Source organism: Acanthochromis polyacanthus, chromosome 14 (genome assembly GCF_021347895.1).
Source record: "Acanthochromis polyacanthus isolate Apoly-LR-REF ecotype Palm Island chromosome 14, KAUST_Apoly_ChrSc, whole genome shotgun sequence".
NCBI classification, from domain to species: domain Eukaryota; kingdom Metazoa; phylum Chordata; class Actinopteri; family Pomacentridae; genus Acanthochromis; species Acanthochromis polyacanthus.
The window spans coordinates 36333869-36358941 of NC_067126.1; the positions used below are offsets into that span (position 1 = coordinate 36333869).

Below are 25073 nucleotides of genomic sequence, written 5' to 3' on the forward strand. Positions count from 1 at the left end.
TCTTAAATCATTTATTAGTCCGACTGTGCAGTTTCTGAGGCAGTACACAACATATTTCGGCAGGAATGCAAAAGATGCAGTCAGGAAAAGCTGCAACTCTTCATCGGAGCCAGTGATTGGTCAAATAAAACCAAACCTCAACAACAACAGACTGATCTGACTGAGTTTTGTTTCCTTTTCTTCACTTTCCTCGCTGACTTCCAACAGACTCAACAAGGTCGAACCGCTCCTTTATATCACGTATGACCTCCAAAGCTAAACTGGAGCAGCTCTGACCTGAAGCCACAAGTTAAACACCAGATTTATGGAGCTTGTTTGGAGGATGGACTACCTGACAGGCTGAATTCAAGGCTAGAAGCTTTTCATAGCGCCGTTAACCGACTCACAGCTTCCATTCAAACCAAAGCAACTGGAACGTCGTCCATTAAAGGTTCTGGGGAACACAGAAGATGATATTTCTGCTTCTGCTGTAGTGATTTTATCCTTCTCCCAGACCTTCTTTAACCCTCGTGTCGTCCTGCGGGTCAAAATTGATCCGTTTCAAAGTTTGAAAATGTGGGGAAAAAACATATTTTCACAGTGAAACTTCTGATGTCCACATTTTCACCATTTTTGGGAAATCTTTGAACATTTTTTGGTGGAAAAAAGAAATGTTAAAAAGTAATTCTTAAGAACATTCACAAAAAAAAACAACCAAAATTTCACTGGATTTTGGTTGATTTTTTGTGAATGTTCTTAAAGAAAATATAGGAAGTTTTACTGATATATATATATATATATATGTAATCACTTTAGATATTTTTAGGATTTTTTGGGAAGATTTTTACTAATTTTTTGAAAATATTTACAAGCATTTTCTTGCCACATTTGGGGGATTTTTAAATTAAAAGTTTTAAGGGAATCTTTTAAGGAATAATTGGAATTTTCTCCCTGAAGGTTTTGCAAATTTTCAGAAATTTGGGGATTTTTTTGCTGAATTTTTGGATTTTTTTCAGACAAGGAAATTATGTTTTTTGGTGCCCGGAAATGAGGACAAAAGGAGGGTTAACTTTGGCCATGAAAATGAACCAGGTAGGTTGAAACTGGCTTCTCAGAAACTGATAAAAGCACTGCGACTGGTTTGTGTGCTGTATAAGAGCTAAGCTGTTTCTGTGTTCTGTTCAGGTTGATTCCTCGCCCAAGTAAAACATTCGCTTTGACTTGAGATACGACTCTGAGTGTTCTTTTGAGCAAACAGCATTCCAGTGAAGAATTTTCTGATCAAACCTCCAGCTCTGTGCTCTGTTTCTTGAAGCTCGTATTTATCTGTTGCATTATGAACCCCCAGAGCGTCTGCAGCAACACGTTATCAACAAAACCACCACTGAGGTCCACATCCATTTAAAACCCCACCAGCTTCACAGCAGCTCCAGCAGCCCGTCTGATCAGATCACATTCAGGCTCCATGACTAACGGCTGCAGGAGGCCGAAACCTGAAGACGCTCCGAGGACACAGAAGGTGATCTCCATTCAGTTAATGATGTTTCCTCCTCTCTCCTCCAAAACAGCGACACAGTCACAGTCAAACAATCTTGAAATCATGTTGTTTTGAGTTGTATTTTACAAGAAAACTCAAGACAAGTTTAAAACATCTCAAATTACATGAAAGCAAAAATGTATTTTTGAGTGAAAAACTGTTATTTTTATAGAATGTCTGGCTTATTTTAAGACACCGAAGCTTGACAATCCTGGTAAAATATAGTTTAAAATAAGCTTTTCCAGCTTATTTTAAGATCTCAATATTCTAAATATTATATCTTATTTCAAGAAATCTGACCAAGCCATTTTTCACTTGTTCTATTGGCAGATTTTTTTCATTTATTTCAAGGTAAAAGTTCCTTGAAATAAGTTTTTTTTCTTGTTTTGAGAGGGGCATTTTTTCCAGTGTAAAGTATCTATCTATCTATCTATCTATCTATCTATCTATCTATCTATCTATCTATCTGTCTATCTATCTATCCCTCCATCCATCTTAATTGGACTATGTCTTGCTGTTTTTATAGATTCCTTACAGGTGTGCACTTTTTTCATTAGTAAACTAATTTACTGATTCATTGGTAATTTCTCCGTCTCAATTTAAGGCAACTCCACAAATCTGCAATCAGCCATCAAACACAAGCTGTCCCTTTTTGTTTACAACTAGTCATTTCCACACATCATGTTGCTCAATCCTGACAGTTTTTGCAGTAAAAAATAACGGAAAACATCTGAGAAAACATGCGAGGAAGAGACGTAAACAAGAGCAGCGTAGAGTCCCGTTAGCTAAAAGGAAAGCTTTGAGCCGGACAGGTGGAACGACGGGCTTGCAGACAGTTCTGTGTCTGTTTTGTGGTTGTCACAGAAACACTGTGTTGCAACAACACGACCGGTGACGTCAGTGTGGTCGGTGAACACGCAGAGTTGTGTTTATACCACTTCACAGGACATTACACCGACTGACATTCATTTCCTGGACGCTTGCATCCCAAACCTTTCCCTAACCTTGAACCAGGTCTTCACCCTGAAATGTAATGATTTACATTCTGAGGAGGTGGTTTTATCCTCATAAAGAGGCAGCAGCCCACAGTGGGACGGCGTAGACAGATTTATGTCTCCACAACACGGCTAATAAAACCCAACTACACACACAGAGCCAGATGAAAGGCGGCCTGCAGGCTCACACTTTTCTGTCCAGGTGACCCTTTAAGGAAAACAATGAGCTGCTTCTTTATCTTTATACTCCTTTTCTCAGTAAGTTTCAATTTATAACTCATTATTTTTAATGCGATTCATTCCAGACGCTGTTCAGAGAGTAAATGTCTGCAAAGTATGATGGAGCTTAATAACATTTTAAACACTAAAGGCCAACTGGGATTTGCACGTTTCTGTACATAATAGAATATCAGACACACTAGGAGACATGACTTCAACATTCAGTGTGCCTTAAAAACAATAATTTAGTTTGAATGATAGTTTTGTTATTATACCACCATTCAAAAGTTTTGGTTACTTAGAAATGTTCTTATTTTTGAAAGAAAATGAATGAAGACAACATTAAATGAATGATAAATCCAGTGTAGACACTTTTAATGTGGTAAATGACTATTCCAGCTGGAAATGTTTAATGGAATATCTCCATAGGGGTACAGAGGAACATTTCCAGCAACCATCACTCCTGTGTTCTAATGCTACATTGTGTTAGCTAGTGGTGTTGAAAGGCTCATTGATGATTAGAAAACCCTTGTGCAGTTATGTTAGCACATGGATAAAAGTGGGAGTGTTCATGGAAAACATGGAATTGTCTGGATGACCCCAAACTTTTGAAGGATACCGTATGTTTGACTGAACAAGTCAAAAACTGTGTGTAGCAGTTGAACAAAGGCAGGTCCAAAGAGTGCAGCAGTACAGTAGAAAAATCATCAAAAAAAAAGTGTGTCTAGTTTACTTTTCTGGCACGTGTGTGGTCAGCGTGTGTGGTTTCAAGTTTTCTGGACGTCTGGTGAAGGATTCTTATGGATGATGAGATGTACGTCAGACGGACTCTAGCAGACACTAGGATATGGAAACTGAACGTCAGCCCTAATTCTGGAGACAACCACATATCTGGTGATATTTATATCCCGGTTTTCAGTTTGTCTTTCAGCCTTTTAAGCTATTGCTATCCTATTCAGCTTTACTGAACTCTAAATTATATACAAGATAAACATATTTTCTGCCAGATTATGTTTTTTTGTGCCTTTGCCATTGATTTTATTGCTTCTCTGATGCTCTTTTTCTACCAGCCTATCAGATTGAGTGGTGCTCGTCCCCATGGTAACACAGGAAATGAAGGGGAGGCTTCGAACATGTTGTGTAGGGTTCTTATAACACAAACTGTAAGAGTGTTGGTGCCTAAATTCAATGAAATAAAAAAAAACTGAAGTCTAAAAATGAAACTTCCATTTGGTAAAACCCCTGAATCCTGCCTCCATCCTTGGTTCTAACGATTGTTTTGTGCGTCTTTGTGCATATTTTGTTACTTTTCTGGTCATTTTCAGACTGTTTTGTGGGCATTTCGTGTCTTTTTGGGTCATTTTGTGTTTCTTTGTCAGTTTGTGTTTCTCTGTGGTCATTTTTGGTCTTTATCAGTCTGTTTGTGGTCGTTTTGTCTCTTTTTATGATAATTTTGTGTCTCATTGAGTCATTTTGTGTTTTTCTGTGGTCATTTGTGTTATTTTATAGCACAAAATAACACATTATATCTGTGTTCAAGAGATCACTTTCAACTAAGCTACCCATTACAAAACACCACTGGAGGAAGTGTGTTAATTCCAGATCACATGACCTGCTCCACATGATGTCCTTTCCTCCTGAAGAAAAGACTGGCCAGACCCCAAGGCTTTCTAACTTATTCAATATAAAGTAGTCAACAGGTTTACTACAATATCTTTACGCTGCAAAAATTACCTGTCTAACCAAGACTTATAATCTTATATTGACCCAAAAAGTGTTTATGATCTTGTTATGAGAATAATTTACTATGCAAGAGCAGAATTTGTAAGATTATTAATCTTGTTTTACGATTATTTGTCTTTTATTTCTTATTTCATTTGTAAATCCTAAAATTTGTTATTTTACAGGCATAATAAGAAGTTAAATGACTGTCAGAGACTATGCTTGATGCCACATTTTATGTTTTTGGACCATTTTTAGATGTAAACATTGAAAAAAGAATTATTTGCTCACATTTAGTATTTTTCACTTATTAATGGGCAAAATCAAATCTGATTTCCAGTATTTTTAACTGAAAATCAGCATTTTAAGCTCATTTTAATCATTTTGGATCCTTACCTGGGACCTTATTTCTAGATTTAAAAATCTTATTTCAAGATTTCTTATCAAGTAAAATCTACTTGCTGCATGAACAGATAGTTTCACTAGTTTTAAGTGATTTTCCTCTCAAATTTAGTGTTTATATCTTCTATTTGTGCGACCCTTTTTTGCAGTGCAGAACTAACTTGCAATTTTACTCAGCTGTATATATAATATTTAGAAGAATCTTTCTCTAAAAATGCCATGTGGTGTTTGATTACAGGCGGCCATGTTGATTGTAGGCCTGAAAATATCAAAAATGTCAACTATGATACAAAAGTCCTGCAATTATATAGTGACCCGGCTGACTATTGATGAGGGATTTCCATCCGTTGCTCATGTTCAGTTTGACACCATCAGAGGGGTGTAATTTGGATCAGGCTCAGAAAGTGATGCAGAGCATGTTTGTGTGGAATTTAATCCTCTCATGTGTGCAACTGACATCATGTTGTATGGTTTACATACCGCAGCAGGGATTACACACACACACACACACACACACACACACACACCCGACACAGTGAGAGGTAGAGTGAGCTCGTTCAGTCTGTCCAACCTTCACTTCAGGACACCGTGACTTCAGTTCCGTCTTTAAATAGCTGCTCTGCTCCATCAGGACCTGACACGTACTGCTCAAGGTGAAACTCTTTCACACTGAAACCCACCAATGAGCCACCAGCACTAACAGCCACCGCTAACAGCCAGCGCTAACAGCCACCGCTAACAGCCAGCGCTAACAGCCACCGCTAACAGCCAGTGCTAACAGAGACACCCGAGACCCCGAGGGGCCCCGCCACTAATGAACCTCCACCGGCCCCGACACTCAGCACAGGAAGAGGAACAGATAATATAATCGTGAAAATTCTCTCTCTCATCAACACATTTATCAGCAGTAATGAGGACGTGGAGCGAGTTCAGGATGCTTTTTAATGTCCGTGTGCAGATGTCCATAAAGTCAAAACACAAATACCATCAGCAGCAGCACTGCAGATTATTTTCTATCTCTCTATTGATTTTCCTCCATTTGAACACCACTGGCCGTGTCGTTAGCTGTAGCTTTAGATTAACAGTTTGACATTTTTACTTAAATCCTGTCTTCATGCCAAATATGAAGCTATAGCCAGGATACAGTTAGCTTAATTTAGCATAAAAACATTGAAGCTAAGCATTTTTGATAATATCGGCAACTGATATTATCGGCTGATTTTGGCATAAAAATGTAATATCGGTCAATATCGCTATTGTTTTTTTTCGTTGAACATGAAAACCGATAAAATAATGCCGGAATTTTTCTCATAGAGGGACAAAGAGTGTGATCTGTTGTTTAAGACTATAAAAATAAATATGTAATTTTTTCCATTACTTAAGTTGAAGTAGTTTTCTTATTTTGCACAGGCAATGTTTACATCTGAAAGCTTTATTGCATTTGAGAATGCATCCAATGGGGCATCACAGTAAAATTAGACATGATGTGTTCATTCCACCACAGGAGATATGTGATGTTACCTAAAATTAGCTAAACAACCCACATATATCAGTATCGGTTGATATCAGTATCAGAAATTGAGAGTTGGACAATATCGGCACATTGGTTATTGGCAAAAAAAAAAGCCAATATCATTCCTACGTGAAAGAGGCTGTTTTCTACCTCTTTCCCGGTTCAATTATGGAGGCTACGGTGGAAATTTTTGAAATGCAGGAGTATGGCGATACACAACAGGGCTATGGAGCATTCACAGAAACGGCAAAATCAGATCAACAAGAAGAGGGAAATCTGGAAGGACATAGAGATGGATGACGTGTAGCAGCATGCGGTAAGAAACATTCTTCTAGGCCTATCTTCTAACAGACTGAATACAAACCCCCTGACGGCCCGTTATCCCGACAACGCTGCCCGCTGTTCTGAAGTCACACTGCTGCTTTGACATATTTACTATTGCCATGACGACTACATATCACATGATAAGAGCGGATGTAACGATGTGCACAGATTTGGCATCATATCCGGGCTGTAATGTCAGTAAATGTGACAGACTTCTCTCATCCCGTGCAAACAGGACATTAGGGTGACCTCAGTAATGTTGTTGTTGCAACTTTTACAAACCTGTGACCAAACTTCTCATTCAAATGTGACGCCGACACGTTCAGATTTCAGCACGGAACAGACTGCACATGTCAAACTACAGTTGGCATCCACATCCCAAGACAGCGAACAGGCCTGTAAAGTATAACTAATGTACAGCGTTTACAGAAATGTGAAACGACACAAAGACCGACAGAATGCGGAAAATGACTTCCAGTTCAGGTGAGCGTTGATATATTTTTAAAACAATCGTGCAAAAACGTGCAATCGTTTGGGATTAATGTGAAAATGTTTAACTAACGGAGTTTCCTACCAGAAAAGGAAACCTCACAATCACAGAGATAAACCAGATGTTCCTCTATTACAGACTGTCAGGGATTAACACACACACACACACACACACACACACACACACACACACACACACACACACACACACACACACACACACACACACACACACACAAACAACCTACTGCATGTAGGTTACCCAGCATGCTGTGCAAGATTTGACAGGACATGATTGGTTGAGCCAGAACGGGATTGTGGGATTGGGATTATAATCTACAGATAAGTGTGTGTGTGTGTGTGTGTGTGTGTGTGTTAGCTCAGTTAGTATAATCTGTGGTCTAATAATAGAGATTACCACTCGCACTCTTCTGACTTCCTCCCTGCTGAAGAGTCCTCAGAACAAACCCCTCCGACCTCCGACCTCCCCATGACTGTGTGCGTCTCTTTGTTGTCACTGTGTGTCTGTCTGTGAGCGTTTAGCATCTTCTCACTGTTTTTTGTGTGTCTCTGCAGTCGTAGCACGTCTTTGTGCTTGTTTTGCGTCTCAGTAGTCGTTTTTTGGCGTCTCTGTGGGTTGTTTTAGGTCTTTTAGTGCCTCTCTCCAGTCTTTTTCTATCATCTTGTAGTCGGGTTTGAGGTTTTTTTCGGTGACATTTTGCAAGTGAAGCAGAACTACAGACGCTGCTGCTGGCTGGAAACCTGCAGCTGAACTTTAGCGCGTATTTCACCCTGGAGATGAATGGAAAGCTTCCTGCCGCAGCAGATCACACATATTAGGACAAACACTGCAGCTCGCTGTATGAAACGTGGCCCCGACGCTTGAGCCACTGGTAGGCCTTCTCTGTTAGACAGTCAGGACGGACAAAGCAGATTCTAGTCCGGTGGGAGATGCATTGTGTACTCTAGAAAACAAGGATAATTCTCCACCTGCAATTTAGGAGCTAAGAGCGGATTCTCTGGTGTAACACGCGACACTTTTTCCAGCTGTTAACACTTCAATGCCAACTACTAAAATAAACTATGTTAAAACTAAATTCAAATGTCCAGCTGAACAGTCCTGTTGTTTCTCTACACAATCTCCAGTTTTCTTTCCTCTAAAATTCCTATTTTTCCTTAGAACTTTTATCACAGTTTGTTTTATCAATAGTCCAATTTTGGTACCTCAGTAAAGTGAAAAATAGCATTAAGTTATTTTATGCACAAACTGAAAATCCATATAATAAAAATAAACTTACAGAAACACCCTTGAATGAATAAAATACAACTACAGCAACTGCATGTAAAGCATATCCAGTGATGAAACAACCCTCCATCCCATCACTCCTGTCATGTCAGCAGGAAGAAACACAGTTAATGCAGGGAGTACGATTAGCCTGATAATGTACTATACATTTGTTTAATGTTGTCATGGTACAGTCAAAGACAGAAACCCTGAACTATAAATCAAACAAACACACATGTATCTACAGCAGGACTCCTATTAATCCTACTTTAAGTGTAAGTGCACTTTAAGCCTACAATTTTTCATCACGCAGCACTAAAGCAGATTAACGACCCAGAGACAGTCTCTGCTGCAAGACACAGTTTCAGGTGTTTTTCCTCAAGAAGGAACACAAACTGTTGACATTTCCTTTTATGCAGGAGAAACATTTCTTTCAGAAAGCTTCATGCAGGACTTTCAGGGATGATGAAGCCTTTTTTTTTTAACATCTGTGCTGCACATGGCACAACCAGGCCTGAAAAAGACGGCTGTGACTATGACATAAACAGTAAAATCATATTTTATACGGCCTGGTGCATGCTGGGAAAGACTCCAGTGACCCAAATCAGCTTGAGCAGGTAGAGCAGATGTATGTTCTGCATGTATGGATTATTTAGATAAAGTCATGTGTTTCTGTGGGCCTAAAGCTGGCCTGACTTCAGGAGGCCACATCCACACCTTCACGACCGAAACCAAGACGAATCTTAAAGAAATGTTGGAGTCAGCAGCAGCTCATGTTGTGACGGCAGAAAAAAACTGAGCTCTGACACTCAGCTGCAATCGGCCCGACTCAGCTGGACTCGGGATTACTCAGCTGTTTTAGTCACGACGCTACCAGCCTGTTCATATAGACGACCGTATGTCCTGTCTGCTCACCACTCTGACTCAAGATATCTCAACTACAGTACTGATGGATGGACTCAAATTCTTGCTCCCCAGAGGATGAATCCCTCTTTGCTCCGTAGCACTGCCAGTTGTAGAGATATGTTTTGACTAGAGTTTGACTAATATGTTATTTTTCAGGGCTGATATCAATACTGACTGGTAGTAATCCTGGAGAGCGTTAAGAGATATTTACATTTATAGTCAAAATGAAAAACTTGGCGTCAAAATTCACAATATCTTTATAACAATAAACTTCATTGAAATGCCTTTAATTATACTTTCTATATGTTTAAACATTCTTCACATTCTCCTCAGATCATCATTCTGGGTTATCCACGAATTTTTCGTCTGATGTCATCACTAGATTAAATTTTCCATACTTTGGTTTACAGCTAAAAAAAAATGCAAAACTGAAAATATTTTCAACAGTCTAAACTGTAAGTGGAATCAGAAGAATTAGCAAACACTGCCATGCTAACACGCTAAAATACAACGGTTAACACTGCAAACATCTGCCCTACCAAACGTCAGCATGCCTGACAACTGATATTAGCATTTAGCTCAAAGCATCACCGTTTCACACATCAACTTATATCATTGTAGAGTTGTAGAACTGGTTTATTAATGCACCAGGTCCTCGGTTCACGACATCATCAACCTACAGCGTTTCGTGGTTACGTCGCCATCTCCCAGAAAGTTAATGAGAAAGTCTTGTTCTATCATTCCGACGTACAGCATTTGCAACGCTAAAAGAAAACTTCACACCTCTGTTTACGACATCCTCAACCTACAGCGTTTCGTCATTACGTCACCATCTCCCAGAAAGTTAGTGAGAAAGTCTTTCTCTATCATTCCGACGTACGGCATTTGCAACGTTAAAAGAAACTTCGCACCTCGGTTTACGACGTTCTCAACCTACAGCGTTTCGTCGTTTCGTTGGAACCAGTTATGTGGAGCATAGCGGGTGAGTTGCTGCCTCAAGTGAAGGAGTGTAAGTATCTTGGGATTCTATGATTTCTAGGGAGGAGACCCTGGGGTAGACCCAGAACTCGATGGAGGGATTTCACATCTAATCCCAAAGGAAGAGATGGAAAATGTTGCTGAGGAGAGGAACGTCTGAAATCTCCTGCTTAGCCTCTGGCCAGCATGACCCAACAGTGGATAAGTAGCAGAAGATTGATGGATGGAAGACCTCCATAGGGGAACGGTCCTTAACTTTTCCTTTATAGGATGATCATTAAGTCACTGACTAAACTTGCCCACTCTGATTTTTAATCAAATACGTGGAATACTAATTTCCATTAGCCACAGATGGATGTTGTGATTAAAGCTAATGAGCAGATTCACACAAACTCAAGACTAAAATTGGCCCCTCAGGATGCTTATATTGTTGCTAAGTGCATTTTATCATGGTGACTAGCATTTGGCTATATGCAGCGTGGCATGGCAGCAGTTTCTTGCTCTTGTTAAATTTTGGCTGGCAAATTTTTTTTTTTGCATCATTGGTGCAAAATTCCATATTAAACCCATCTAAGAGTAAAGCAGATTTCTGCACTTCCTCTTGGCTCTGTCTTCTTTCAAAAATAAACTCCATCACCTGGTCTTTTTTTCCTCCACAGCAGGTGAGAGTGTAAAGAACAGTACACTGGAGGTACAGACTGGATTGATTATAATAACTTTAATATACTTAAATAAAGTTGGACTTGGGGCCAAAAACCTTAATTGAGACAATCAGAGTGATTATCAACAGGAAGGTGAAGTAGGTGAGGTAAACATACCCATCAGACATTTAATGATGGTTAAGACACTCCTTCCAAACATACCACAGAATAAACCTCAGCACCACAAACACATGGTGTGACCACAACACGTACACCAGCTGTGTTCACATTAGGTGTTAAGGACTCAGAGCTGCAGCCGGAAAACATGAACACGCCCCGAAAGACGAGAAGACGGCCGTGACATCACTTCCTTCTCAACATGCCGACTTATCAAACATTCAACAGCTGCTCCACTCAACTAATGGAAGAAGAAATGTGAGACAAACGGACAGAAACAAACACCTTGACAGGCAATTTAAGGGTAAGTTTCTTCTCTCCAAAGGCATTCCAGGCAACCAGCTAAAGCGTAGAGGTGCAGAGTGACGTTACAGAGGAGAGGACGTCCAGAGTATAGTCTCAGTTTCTATATAAAGAACAACATCACCTTCACATTAAGGACACTGTGACTTTGTGTTTGACCAAATTAACTTTTCTGTACTTTTGCAGCTGACAAACAGTAGCCGTTTGTCTTTCTGACTGAGAGTCACGTCAGCACTGAGCCAGCTGTGAAAACAAATCTTTAGTCTTTCAGTTTTATGCTCCTCTTTTTTTCCAGACGAATCATGAAAAAGATGAACTCTGGAAAACAATAATGCAAGTTAAACATTAAGTCTGCTGATAAAAAACAATTCAGTGATGCTGCTAACAAGCTTGCACTGTGCTGTTGAGGTCTAAAAACATTTAAAAATGCATCACTGAACGATGTTTCTGCTCTGGGTCACACGTCCTTCACTACCATAAACATACACTCTGGATTTTATTTCAATTCAACCCAACTCAACCCACCCTGATGCTACTAGAGCACCACTTCTGGATTAGTCTGCTGCTGAACCCGGTAACCAACAAATGCGCTATTTCCTCCTGTTTAAGTCATTTAAAGATGATACTCTCCATCGGTTGGGAATAAGATGACTTTAACTGCAGTAAAGCCACTTAAGGGAATCAAAAGGGTGAAAGTTGTACGTTAAGGAGCTAAGGAGTTAATCCTTTCTTCTCCGGAGGTCACTGTTCTGAGAAAAGACCAAGTCTGTTAACAAAATGTCACTGTTTTTACTGAGCTGCCGTCTGGGAGCACAGCTGGTGGAGTTAGAGAGCGTGGAACATTCATTTAAGAGGCCGCCTACTATGATTAAAACGGTTGCAGCACCACTGACTCACTGTAACGAGGCTGTTATTTAGTCTCTGAGTTACAGTTTTGACTGCACAGAAGTAAATCTGGCACTTTTCGGCTCACTGATTTTGCCTTGACATAGACAATACCTTCCATCCTGTTTTCTCATCTAAACCTTAACAAGCCAAAGACTCCCGTTAATCCCTTTAACAAAGCCGGTGAGTCGAGATAATAGGGCTTCCCCTTAGTGGTTGACCAAATGGAAGTCAGTTAGAAGAGTCTTAGCAGAGTTTTGATGGGCTGGTTGATGTCAGGGAAGCATAAACTCTACAATAAGTGGATCCTGTCCTTTACACAGCAGTTATTAGATGAGTTGATATGACAGGTAGGAAACCCAATAACAATCTCCAACAGAAAGAAGAATATTATGAAAGAAAAGTTGTTCACCCACAGCATGGTCTCAGATACACAAAAATAACTGATAAAAAGACAAAGTGGTAAAACCTTTATGGGTGTTTTTGATGGTTCACCACACTGATGCAGTGGGTGAGTGTCTCTTTTGACGGGGGACGGGAGCACTACATGATCAGGCGTATTAATAAAATGTTCCCCTGCAGGTTATTGCTACACTTTCAGAATCATTTCTACTCTCATCTTTTTGCTGCGGCTTTCATTGTGCTTGGAGTTTTCAGTTCACAGACTCGTTATTAGCTGCAGCTTTGTATGCCTCTGTAACGTAGGACGGGGCTAACAATGCTACTAACAACATTCTCTCTCAGCTCAAATCATTTTCTGATTCTCCCTTAAAATGTACCTTTAGATTCAAGCTGAACGATTTGGAGGAAAGTTCCGACAGTATTTTCCTCTGACAGAAAACTGACTTGAGATGTGATTTATTTAAAATGTGACGGAGAATTACTGCATTACTGCCTTTTTCTAGTCACCAATCGAAACTTCGCTGAGTGGAAACATCATGACAATAAAGATTCTTGATTGTTAATGTATGCAAGATAGGAGAATCCATCCATCTATCAGTTATGCCTGCTGTGCTCACTGAGAGACTGGAGGCACACCCTGGACAGCTGACCAGTCCATCACAGAGCTAATTCTAATTCTTCTGTGAATTCCCCCCAAAAGCGATTTGCTTTATTCAGTCGACAGTCAGCAGGAACCCAGCCATCTGTCCCATATGTTGGCTGTGATGAAGCCGGGCCAAAGGATTTAAAGATTTAGCCGTATTTCTTATTGTTTCAGCTGTTTCCGTGTAATAAAAACGCAGAGCGTGGACGTCACGTCGGATTATCTAAGGACCCGTCTCACAGGTGAAACTCCTGAAGACTTCCTGCAGCCGCCCGACCGACGGTTCACAGTGTAAAAATGAGTGTGTGTCTGTGTGTTTGTGTGTCAGTGTGACCTTCACAACCTCAGTGTGTGTGTGTGTGTGTGTAATACCTCTGAGACACGAGTCGCGAGGTAACACTTCATCACTGCCGTCCTATTTACACGCACACACACACTTTCTCTTTCAAACACACACCGTCAACTTCTCCTTTATACGCTTCGTCCTTTCTACACACAAAAACACAAACGCACACCCACAATTGTTTGGCTCCCCATCAGCCCTCTAATTGTGTTTTTGATAATAATCACCCAATCACATTTCATTACTGTCATCACTTCCTCTTTGTCACATGACAGGAAATTAATTAAAACTTTTGGAGAAAACACAGGGAGCAGGTGCAGACACACACACACACACACACACACACACACACACACACACACACTCACACACACTCACACACACTCAGGTAGCTCCATAAATCACCGCAGACAGAATGGGAGTAATGGGGTGGCTAGCTGTTAGCGCTGGTTGCTCCACGCTCTGCAATGTTCTCAGTGTTCCTGATAAAGTAACAGGGAAAAAAAAGAGTTGTTTGCTGTCATCCTGAACAAAGCGTGTCTGTGCAGCTTCATTGGTGACAAACCTACCAAGTGAGCACTGAACCTATTTGTGCAGTGATCAGCGTGATGTATGAGTTCAGGACAACCGGATTTATCAGAAGATTGATGTCACTCTGTTTGTCTGTTGACATGGTTGGTTTCGCATGTTGTCTCTGTATGGTGTAAACAAACAACATACCGGAAATTTGCGAGCTTGAAAAGTGTTGGTCGCTTGATTTTGAGAGCTTTTAAGAAGAGTACCTGTCTACATCCAGTGAGTCGGACAAATATGAGGCGTTTCAGGTTATTTCTCGTCTTTGCTGAGCTAGTCTGCATATTTAACATACAAAGAGTGACATCAATCTGCTCAACAGCAATAAAAATGCACATCTACATTCAGTCAGTCCAGGAATTTTCGATGTTCCGATCGCAACAACTACCACAAATCCAACCAATCTCCATGAATTCTGTGTGATTTTGCAATTTTCTCCAGTCTCTGCAACTTTTCCACAATTCCGGCCAGACTCCCGTGAGTTCCACCAATCACAGCAGTCCCCAGCTCAAACGTAACGCACGTACGTCAAAGAATTCACTTCCTTGTTTCTGGTTTGAAGATGCAGACATGTCCCATTCTCATTAATGACCACAGAAGTCTTTGTCATGGTGCCTGTTGTTGCTAAACTCGTCCATGTCCTGGAGACCGTAGGAGCTTCAGGAGAAATGTCTTCCAGAGAAGTCCGGCTGGTTTCTCCTGACGCTCCTATGACTAAAAGGTGGTGTAGGAAGAACATTCTCACATCTGCTCTGGTTGGAGGAATAAATATCAATTACAATGCTGTAACATGTTCTAAAAGCTGAAAGAAATGCAACTTTTTAGCAACTCCCACTGTCTCCCACAATTTCATTGCAACAAATACGCTTAAAACATCACAACTCACATTGCAATTTTGTGGAAAAGCTGTCGCACATTGGGGCATTTTAGGGATGCAACAATCTGGAAAAAAAGCCCAAGAAATCCTGGAGAGACTGATACATAATGCAGATCTTAAACACTGATGTAAAATTCACATTTCAGCTCAGCGGTGAAGTTGTTCAGATGAGCTCATTACACCTGTCTGCCGACACACACACACAGAGCTTCAATAGCTTTAGTACAGAAACAACAGTTTGTGCTTACATCACTCTGTGTGTGTGTGTGTGTGTGTGTGTGTGTGTGTGTGTGTGTGTGTGTGTGTGTGTGTGTGTGTGTGTGTGTGTGTGTGTGTGTGTGTGTGTGTGTGTGCGTGTCTGCTCTCTGCAGGTTTCCAAACTAATCTGCCCTGACGTAACAACATGCTGCTCCTCAATCTGCCCACTGCTGGAGTCCTGGCCCACGCACACACAAACGCACTGTTTAGTGATGCTGTCATGCTCTATAAATAGGTAAAATTGATTTGTGTGGAGGAGAACTAGAGGGAGTGTGTTACAGTAAGATCTACCTGTACTGTACAACCGGACAACGCAAACTAGCGACTGTTTAAACACACATGTTCAGGGCAGCCTGGTCGTGAACAAATACATCCTCACCAATGTTTAGCATTACACAATAGCTGCAGGTTTGTACAGTCAAATACTGGTACTAGTCTATCCGGTTTACCAGTAGGTCCATCTGGCCTACCAATAGGTTTATTCAGTCTATCAATAGGTTTATCCAATCTACCTTTAGGTTTATTTGGTCTACCAGTAGGTCTATCTGCTCTACCAGTAGGTTTATTCAATCTACCAGTAGGTTAATCTAGTCTACCAATAGGCTTATCCAATCTATCTTTAGGTATATTCAGTCTACCAGTAGGTTTATTCAGTCTACAAGTAGGTTTATTCAGTCTACAAGTAGGTTTATCTAGTCTACCAATAGGTTTATTCAATCTATCTTTAGGTATATTTGGTCTACCAGTAGGTGTATCCAGTGGATGAGTAGGTTTATTCAGTCTACCAGTAGGTTTATTCAGTCTACAAGTACAGCCATGGCCATAAGTTTGGACACAGCATGACTTACTATGTCTGTTTTGATGTCTATTACAGAACATAACTAATATTTTTTGACAGCACCAGTTTAATTAGTCAACAAATCAACAAGGGATATAATATTATCAATAAATTCCAACAATTGGAACAACTTTGTTCCCAAAACATAATATAGAAGAAAATAACAAAAAATGCAGTACTTTCACAACCGAATTTGGTAAGAATAACAAAATGACACCAAACTCTTTTGATGTTTTTTAAATATGAAACTTAATATAGTTCTCAGGAGTTGTGTATTATCACCCAAACACTTCAGTATTTTGTGGTATTTTCTAAGATTCACAAGCGTCATGGTACTTGTGTCCAAACTTATGGCCATGGCTGTACACTTATCTAGTCTACCAGTAGGTTTATACAATCTACCAGTAAGTTTATCTAGTTTACCAGTAGGTTTATCAGGTGTACCAGTAGGTTTATCCCAGGAGGTTCACTCTGACAGCAGGTTTGTATATTTAACTACTACTGATGAGTCCAGTTTAACAGCCAGTTAACACTAACAACCAATTAAAACACCCAGTTAGCTTGATTAGCATCAACTAATGCCCAGTGTAACAGCAGTACAAATGAATGAAAGGTGCTATTCGCCAGCTTCTGTCTCCTCTAAAGCTTCCCTTGGTGTCTGATTCCTTCTTCTGAGTGGATGTTTAGCTCGGTGTGTCCCTGCTCTGCCTCGCTGTCAGCTTTCCTCTCGCTTTAATTAAGTTGATTGCTGTTAATTAGACTCAAAAGAGGCCCGAGACACACAGAGCAAAGGTCCAAACATCCAAATACAGAGCAGCAGCAGCACAACAGGGAAGGAGAGGAAGGAAAGGACGAAAGGGGGAGTGGAGGACAGAAGGATGGATGTCCTGCTCAGTCCACATGGGACGCCTGAAAACACCAGATTCCAGGTCACAAAGGAGAAGCAGAAATAATGGAGACAGGGAAGGGAAGAAGGAAAAGAAGGAAGGAAGGAAAGGAAAGGAGGAAAATAGGTCACAGGAGGCGAAACGAAGGTAAAGAAGCAAAAGGTGAGAGAAGGAAGGACAGGAGGACGGAGTGTAGGGAAAAACCAGGTCTGGTTGTATCTGAGCTGCAGGAGGCGCTACAGTCCAGCTGATCGGGAATCAATATCAGACCAATAAGAACACACACACACAGAAAACACACACAAGCGTGCACACAGTCTGTCAAACTATCGCCTATGTGAAAATTAACATCTTCGTGACAAAGACAGAGAGACAAGTCTGAATGATTCATATGTGTATGTATGTGTGTGTGTGTGTGTGTGTGTGTGTGTGTGTGTGTGTGTGTGTGTGTGTGTGTGTGTGTGTGTGTGTGTTGGCTTTGTAAGGGATTATCTGACAATAATGAAGCATGTTCAATACACCCACAAGATTACACTGTCTGTCTGTCTGTCGTCCTCTTCATCCCTGAGTTTAAAGGAATCCCTTACAGTATATAGTTTAGGATCAAAACAACCGTAAAAACTCAATTTGCTGGATGGAAACTGTTATTATCGGGAATAAATTTCATTTTGTTTTGGGCCTTCTGTGGTTTTATGAGTGACTTCCAGCAACCGGCAGGGATTCGAACCGAGACGTCCCTGAACTCATCGCTGGGCTATAATTCATGTTGAAGTCTGGTTAAAATGACCAGATCTCCTTTTTAGTGTCACTACAAACAATACAGATAAATACAACTGACCTCAACAGCACAAAGATGAGGATAAAGAAGAGGAGGAAAGACAGAAATATGTGGAATTAAGGTTGATCTAAGCATTACTTTCGATAGTGACTGATCTTCCATTTAATTTTATGTCAGCTGATCAACATGAAAGTAAGAAAACCATCAATCATAATGTTTTAGAGCCCGAGGTGAATGCAGCAGATCATCATGTTTAAACACCTGGAACCATTTCATTATTGGTGATTTTGCTTTAGAAATCACCTACAGAAATCAACAGATTACCAAAATGTTAGCTACTGAATTTAATTTCTTCTGACTAACTGATTATCTGCAAATAATAGCAACGAACCGCTCAACTGCTGCTGCGGTTTCATTTAAAACTCAGGATTAACTGATAATATTTCAAACAGAGCGAGAGGAAAAGGAACACCTGACATGATACTTAACTTACAAAGTGACTACAGCTATTAAATAAGAGAACTTATGTGGAAAATATTTAGATTTTTACTCTAATACACCCATCAGACAGCTGAAATTACAAGCTGGCTGAGGTACAGATAATCTAAATACTACTACTACTATAATAATATGTACACATTTTAACTACATTAAATATGAAACTTTTATTTATAATGGAATATTTTAAGTAACAGATCATAGCACCTCTCACACAACTGTACAGGAATAAAGCACGAAACTCGATCATTTCAATTTTACTTCACTACATTTCAGCAGGAAATCATTTTACTGACAGAACTATTATCAGATGTTACATATTATACTGGATTTTTACGAGTAACAGTGTATTTTTAGAGGTGAAACAAATGTAACTACGGTAAGTATTTTTACTCAAGTAAAGTACACTTCGGTGCAAATGTGAGCTATCTTTTTTTTTTTTACTCAAGCACATCTAGGAAGAACTTTAAAAATAAAATGCACTTCAAATACTTGATCTTTTAGCAACTACAAAGATTACTCTGGTAACCTTTCGTGCAAAAATATGAAACATTTTATGGTTTCAGCTTCTGCAATACAAAGATTTATGGCTTTTCCGTACATCTAATGTCATTAAAGTGGATAACTTAGGGCTGTAAAACAAGGCATGTAAAGAGTCACTGGTCAGCTCAGGTTGACCTTCTAAGATGCATTTATCACTATTTTCTCACATTTTGCAAACCAAACAATGCATCGATCAATAAATCTCTATTGGGAACATTAATTTTAAAAAAAGTAGCTGCAAGACTTAAATAAAAACCTCAAAAATAGCAAAATTCTGCTTAAACATTCCTGCATGACTAATTCTGATTTTCTCATATCATGGTAGAAGCTTTTGGAATTTTGGATCTATTTTGTTTAATTTTGGGACAATTTTTCTGTAATTTTGCAAAGCTTTAATGTCATTTGAGTCATTTTTAATGGATAAAAAATACATCTGAGTTTATTAATAACTGCAATCCGATCAGATTTACATTCATCCAGGTGTCACACTCTAAAGACAAAAAAATGAAGATTTTTTGTCGGAATTTTAGATATTTTTTAGCCCTTTTCAACAGTTTTTAAGTATTTTTTGGACAATTTTCATTAATTTTGTGAGAAATTTGGTGTTTTTTTGTCACTATTGAGATTTTTTGAGAGATACGGGGCAGATTTCATTTAATTTTGCACAGCGTTCATGTCATTTTGAGTAATTTTTAATTGATAAAACTGCAACCAGATCAATTTTACATCCATTCTGGTGTCACAATCTAAAGACAATAAATGCAAATAAATTTCAAGACATCATTTGGGACAATTTTTCTGTAACTTTGAACAACTTTCATATCATTTGAGTCATTTTTAATGGATAAAAAGCACATTTGAGTTCTGTTAAAAACTGCAATCAGATCAGTTTTACATCCATTCAGGTGTCACAGAATAAAAGACAGTATTGGAGTGTTTGTTCTGTTTTTTTGTTGGATTCTGTTTTCTTATACTGATAACCCCTATTTATTAAAAAACAAACAAACCTGATTTTAGTAAAATAACAGCAGCTCCAGCAGACAGACTGAATAAATATAAATTTAACCTGATTATTTTTGCTTAGAATAAAGTCAGCGGTGCATAAAGAGCACACAGGCTGTTCAGATACAACCAGAATAGAGAGAAAAGCAAGAAAAGCAGCATTTAAACCTCCAGACTTGATTCCTTTGAAGCTGCTCGGTGCTTTAATAACCTTCAGCTGACAAAGAAAATAAAAGAGAAAAGAAACCAGAGGGGATAAAAGAGAAGAAGGACGGAGAAGGTGACTTACCGGAGGAGGAGGAGGAGGTGATGGACGGATGAAGAAAGTAGAGTCCTGTTTGCTTTCACGCGCTCAACTCCGTTCTCACGCGCTGTCAGCTGCCAATCAGTCACCGATGATCGATACCGAGCCGATCCGCGTCTCCGCTGCGAGAGTGTGCCTGATCAGTCATGGGTCACCGGCGCGGTCCTCCAGACATCCATCAGGTATCCGGACACCGATCAACTCTGCCGGAGCAGCCGAGAGCCGCGCGCTCTGCGCTGTGCCGAGAGCGAAGCGGCGACTCTGCGCATGCGCCGCGCACACACACAACCACACGCACATAAACACACACACACAGTCTGAAAATACATCTATTACAAAAACACAACTTCATGAATAATGAAGGAAAAATCTGCTATTTACCTGCGTGAGTGTATGTGCATACTCGTGCACGTACAGTTCATGTTCTCGGGTTTTTTTTCTTGGCAAATAAAAGATGATTAAATCTACTTTAAAACTGCAAATACTGCCTCTATAGCACACACAGCTTCCCAGTGTTTTTCAGTCCTTCTTCGTATTTACTGTAAACTCGCCTGTCCGTGACGTCAGCAGGTGTCAGGTTAAAGGATCCTTTCACACTTTGCTCCACCAGAGCTGAAACCTTACCACTTAAAGCCTCTTAAAACGTGTCAAACTATACAGTACGTCTCTGTGACAGCCAGCGTTCATTATGTATGGGAGTTTATGCTTTTAAACGTCGCTCACCTGTGTCAACAGGTTGGAGTGAGCGTGGTCTGATCACACCTGACTGACATAAATGTTGAGCTGCTCTCAGTTGGTTTTGTTGGGTTTTAGTTGTTTTGCTAGGGTGTAAATGGTGTCACATGGATTAATTTTGTCTTTAGTTTGGGTGGTTTCCGTGGATTGTAGGAGTTTAAATTTGATTTTGGTTGGTTTCTGTATGGTTCTTTTGGTTTCAATAGATTTCATTTGGTCTTTGTTGGTTTCAGGAGGTTTAATTTGGTTAGTATGGTTGGTCAGTTGGGTTCATTTATTTTCAGCTGGTTTTATTGTGTTTCAGTTGGTCTTGGTTGGTTTTAGTACATTTCAATAGGTTTTATTTGGCTTTTAGTTTTCTTTATCTGGTTCTGGTTGGTTTTGATTGGTTTCAGAGAAGTTCAGTTGGTTCCTTCAGGTTTGATTTTGTTTGTTTCAGTGGGTTTAATTTGATTTCAAAATTTCTTGGTCGGTTTTGGTTGGATTCTACAGGTTTGGTTTTGGCTGTTTCATTAGATTTCAGTGAGTCTCGGTTGGTGTAAGTGAAGTTAAGTTGGTTTCACTTGGTCTAGTTTGGTTTTCGTGGGTGTCTTTTGGTTTCAGCTGGTCTTGGTCCGTTACCATCGGTTTCAGTTGGATTTAGCTGTTTCCTAAAGGTTTGATCTTGGTTGTTTCAGTAGGTTTAATATGCAAGATTCATTAAGTTTAGTTTCTGTCAGTTTAGGGGTGGGTTTCACTTGAATTGGTTTCTTTAGTTTTGATTTTGGTTTGTTTCAGTCAGTTTAGTTGGACTTTAGTAGGTTTGTTTTGGTTTCAGCTGGTCATGGTTGGTTTCACTTGAATTCTGTTGGTTTCTTTAGGTTTGAGTTTGGTTGTTTCAGTGGGTTCGATTTGATTTCACCACTTCTTTGTTGGCTTTGGCTGTTTCATTAACCACGCCTGACGTACGACAGCGGGGTTACTGCATTCGCTTCGGTATCTGGCTGGCTGGGTAAGTATGTATGTGGCTATGTCCGGTCAGATATCTCAGCAAGTGCTGAAGTCAGGATAATCAAACTTGGCACTGAAGATCAGTCTAAGGTCCCCTGCTCAGTTGTATAGTAAAAGGTCAGCAGATCAAGTAGTAAGGGATATACGTGGGATGATCAAAATTGATACAGAGTATCATGCATGGGCGTGGTTCTACCCTCTACTGAGGGATCGTCTAGTTAGATTTCAGTTAGTCTCCGTTGGTTTCAGTTAAGTCCGCTTGGTCTCTAAAAATCTGATTTTGGTTGGTTTCAGCAGGTTTGTTGATTTTTATCAGATTTCAGTATGTTTAATTTGGCTTCAACTGGTTTTCAGTTCAGTTGGGTTGGGTTTATTTGGGTTCAGCTGTGTTCTCAGCTGGGTTTATTAGATTTTAGATCATTCAGATGGCTTAGGTTGGTTTTGGTAAGTTATAGTTGTATGTTGCGTTGTCCACTACTGGCACAACTTCTACAGAGTTCTGAAATGCATTTTTAAACTGTGGAAATGAGGTAAGCTAGACGGTGTAGGAATATGGCAAAGCTTGTAGCAGAAAGACCCAAGAAGAGTTCAAGGAGAGAGTCTGGTGCTTTAGATTTAAAAAAAAAAAAGAAAGAAAGAAAGAAAAGAAACTTAGCATTAGGAGAAAGGATTACCATCTAAAAAAATTAATGACAAAGACATGTGTTAAACAGATGTCAGTGGTGTTTGTGTAATTAATCTCACTGTCAGATGGGAAAGATAAAAGTTCCAAACAGCAGCTTTAAGTTTTAATTATCAGGAACTAGAGACAGAAACAAAATTTAAAAGTAGATTTGATCAAAAGTACAAGAAGTGACAATACAGCGGATCAGTGGCTTTAAAGTACAAAAAACTATGCATTATATTTTATATCACCACTTAAAAAAACACTCCAGCTACATAAAATGAGTAAGTAGCTCAAGTTAACAACTTAAATTATGTGACTATAATCCTAGCAGGAGGAGTAATCACAGCGGAATGATACCGAACCACTTCCAAGTCAAGATAAGAAGCTACGGTTCTTCCAATCAACAAAGGAAATGTATTCATTTATTATTCATGCATTTAATTATTTCTGCATTTAACTATTTATACTTCAGTCGTCCCTACAAAAAAGCCATTGGTAAAAGGAAACGTAAACCCAGAGCTGGATGAGAGCCATGCTGAGCAACACACAGTGAAGGAAAAGTCACTGATTTGTGGGTTAACTGGGCGTAGATGCTTCAGTTCAGACGGACACCAGGTAACGTGATGCCAGAGAGCTGCGACATTTCACACTGCTGCTCCGAGAGAGACACACTTCTGCCTCTCTGTCTTTCTGCGAAGCAAAGCATGATGGGAAAATCCTGGAGTTGAGCAATCTCTCTTTAAGTTCACATGTTCTTCTTGAATAACAGGTCAACAAAACCTCACTGTTCCTTCATCCACTGCAGCTCATTCTGCCTCAAACCACCAAATACTCACCAGAGCACCAGCTTTGTACTAATCCACCTCGGAAAATCAGCAAGTGCCTGACTGTTTTAGAACATTAAACATCACTTTATAGATATAAAACAACATTTTTCACTGTAGTATAAAATCCTGTGTCAAACAGACAGAACAACCATAGCTAAAAGAAGAGATTATTCAAGAAAATTAGAATTTCGTTGCTATTTTTCAAGTATCCACAAGTCTTGGCAATACTGTGAAAAAAGACTACACATTTGAGTATTTACATTTATTCATTTCTTCCCACGTGTCTTTATCTGCTCGATGCAAACACAGCACGCATTTCAGTTCAATTCAGCTAAAAAATATTCAAATTTTGTCATTTATGGCTCCTCTGTTGTGTTCACGAATGAATAATTTTAGTTTTTTTCAACAGAATCTGAATATTACATTTTCTTTTTGACAATTTCTTCGAATGAGACGCCTGGAAAAAAGTGTATTGTTGATGAAATATGATTTTAAGCTAAGATTTAGTGACTTTTTCCAACAGAAGAGCTGATTCGGGCAAACATAGTGGAGCATTTAACCAAATATTTCACTGAGCACATGGTGGAGACCAAAAACGGAGCTAAAAGAGAGCAGACGCTGGAGTTAGTTTCACCGGGAGGACAGACACCAGGCTTCCAATAAATAATAACAATGCTCTGGATATGTCCATAAGCAACCAGGTTCAGCATTTCAATTTGACAAAGTGATGATATGTGACTGTTGTATTTACAGCTCGTTTCTGCCGCCCCCAGGTGGACAAAAATCTGTTCACTGCAGATTTAAAATCATCTCTCCTCATGAACGGCGTCTAAAAATATCGTGCCTTCTTGTGTTAAATTGAAACATCCCAGTTTATAAATGAGTAAAAGTTTCCCACAATGTAGCCTGACATGTTTGATTTTATTGGAAACTGAAGACGTAGTCCAACTCTGAGTCCTCACTGATCCTCCATAATTCTTCTCTTACTTTAGTCTGAGCTCCTGCTTCCACTTTTCTCCCCCCTGTCCTCCATTTCTCCCCTCTTCCTCCCCCCTTCTCTCCTGCAGCACAGGGCCTCGCTGTGGTTTCCCAGAGTTCCTTGCAGCTCCCAGGTCCCAGTGGATCTTTTCCTCCATTTGCAGCAGCAGCAAACCAATCCCATCCGCTCACTCCTCGCTACACCCAGCCAATCACAACGCAGCGCTGCACCGACCCACTTCCACACGCATACATCTCCCCCTCTCACCTTGAACGTCGAGTCAAGGTTGTACAAGGATACAGCAGAGTGTGTGTGAAGTGGAAGACAATCCCGTGAAACCAGCGCAAACACACTCAGATTTAATGATCCGTACATTCCAGTTAGGTGTGAACTTTCCGATCCACTTGTGTTGGTCAGAAATGTTAATTCTTTGAGGAATAGTTTGATGTTGCACGTTGTTCTCAATCTTCGATATGAAGATACACATTATTTCTGAATTGTTAAGTTTGTACTGACTGTAATGTTTACAGGAAATCGGTAAAGACACTTGAAAGCGAACAGACCTCCTCCAAAA

At 39.8% G+C, this 25073-nt stretch overlaps 1 protein-coding gene across 2 annotated transcripts in view; it reads right to left on the minus strand.

Moving 5' to 3' along the window:
- Positions 1 to 20565, minus strand: part of znf385b (zinc finger protein 385B) — a 76276-nt gene extending 55711 nt beyond the window's left edge. For both annotated transcript variants that reach the window (XM_051958800.1, XM_022203629.2), the window contains exon 1: positions 20287 to 20565. The gene's annotated coding sequence lies outside the window, so the exon portion shown is untranslated. The remainder of the gene's footprint in view (positions 1 to 20286) is intronic.
- Between the last annotated feature and the right edge of the window lie 4508 nt (positions 20566 to 25073).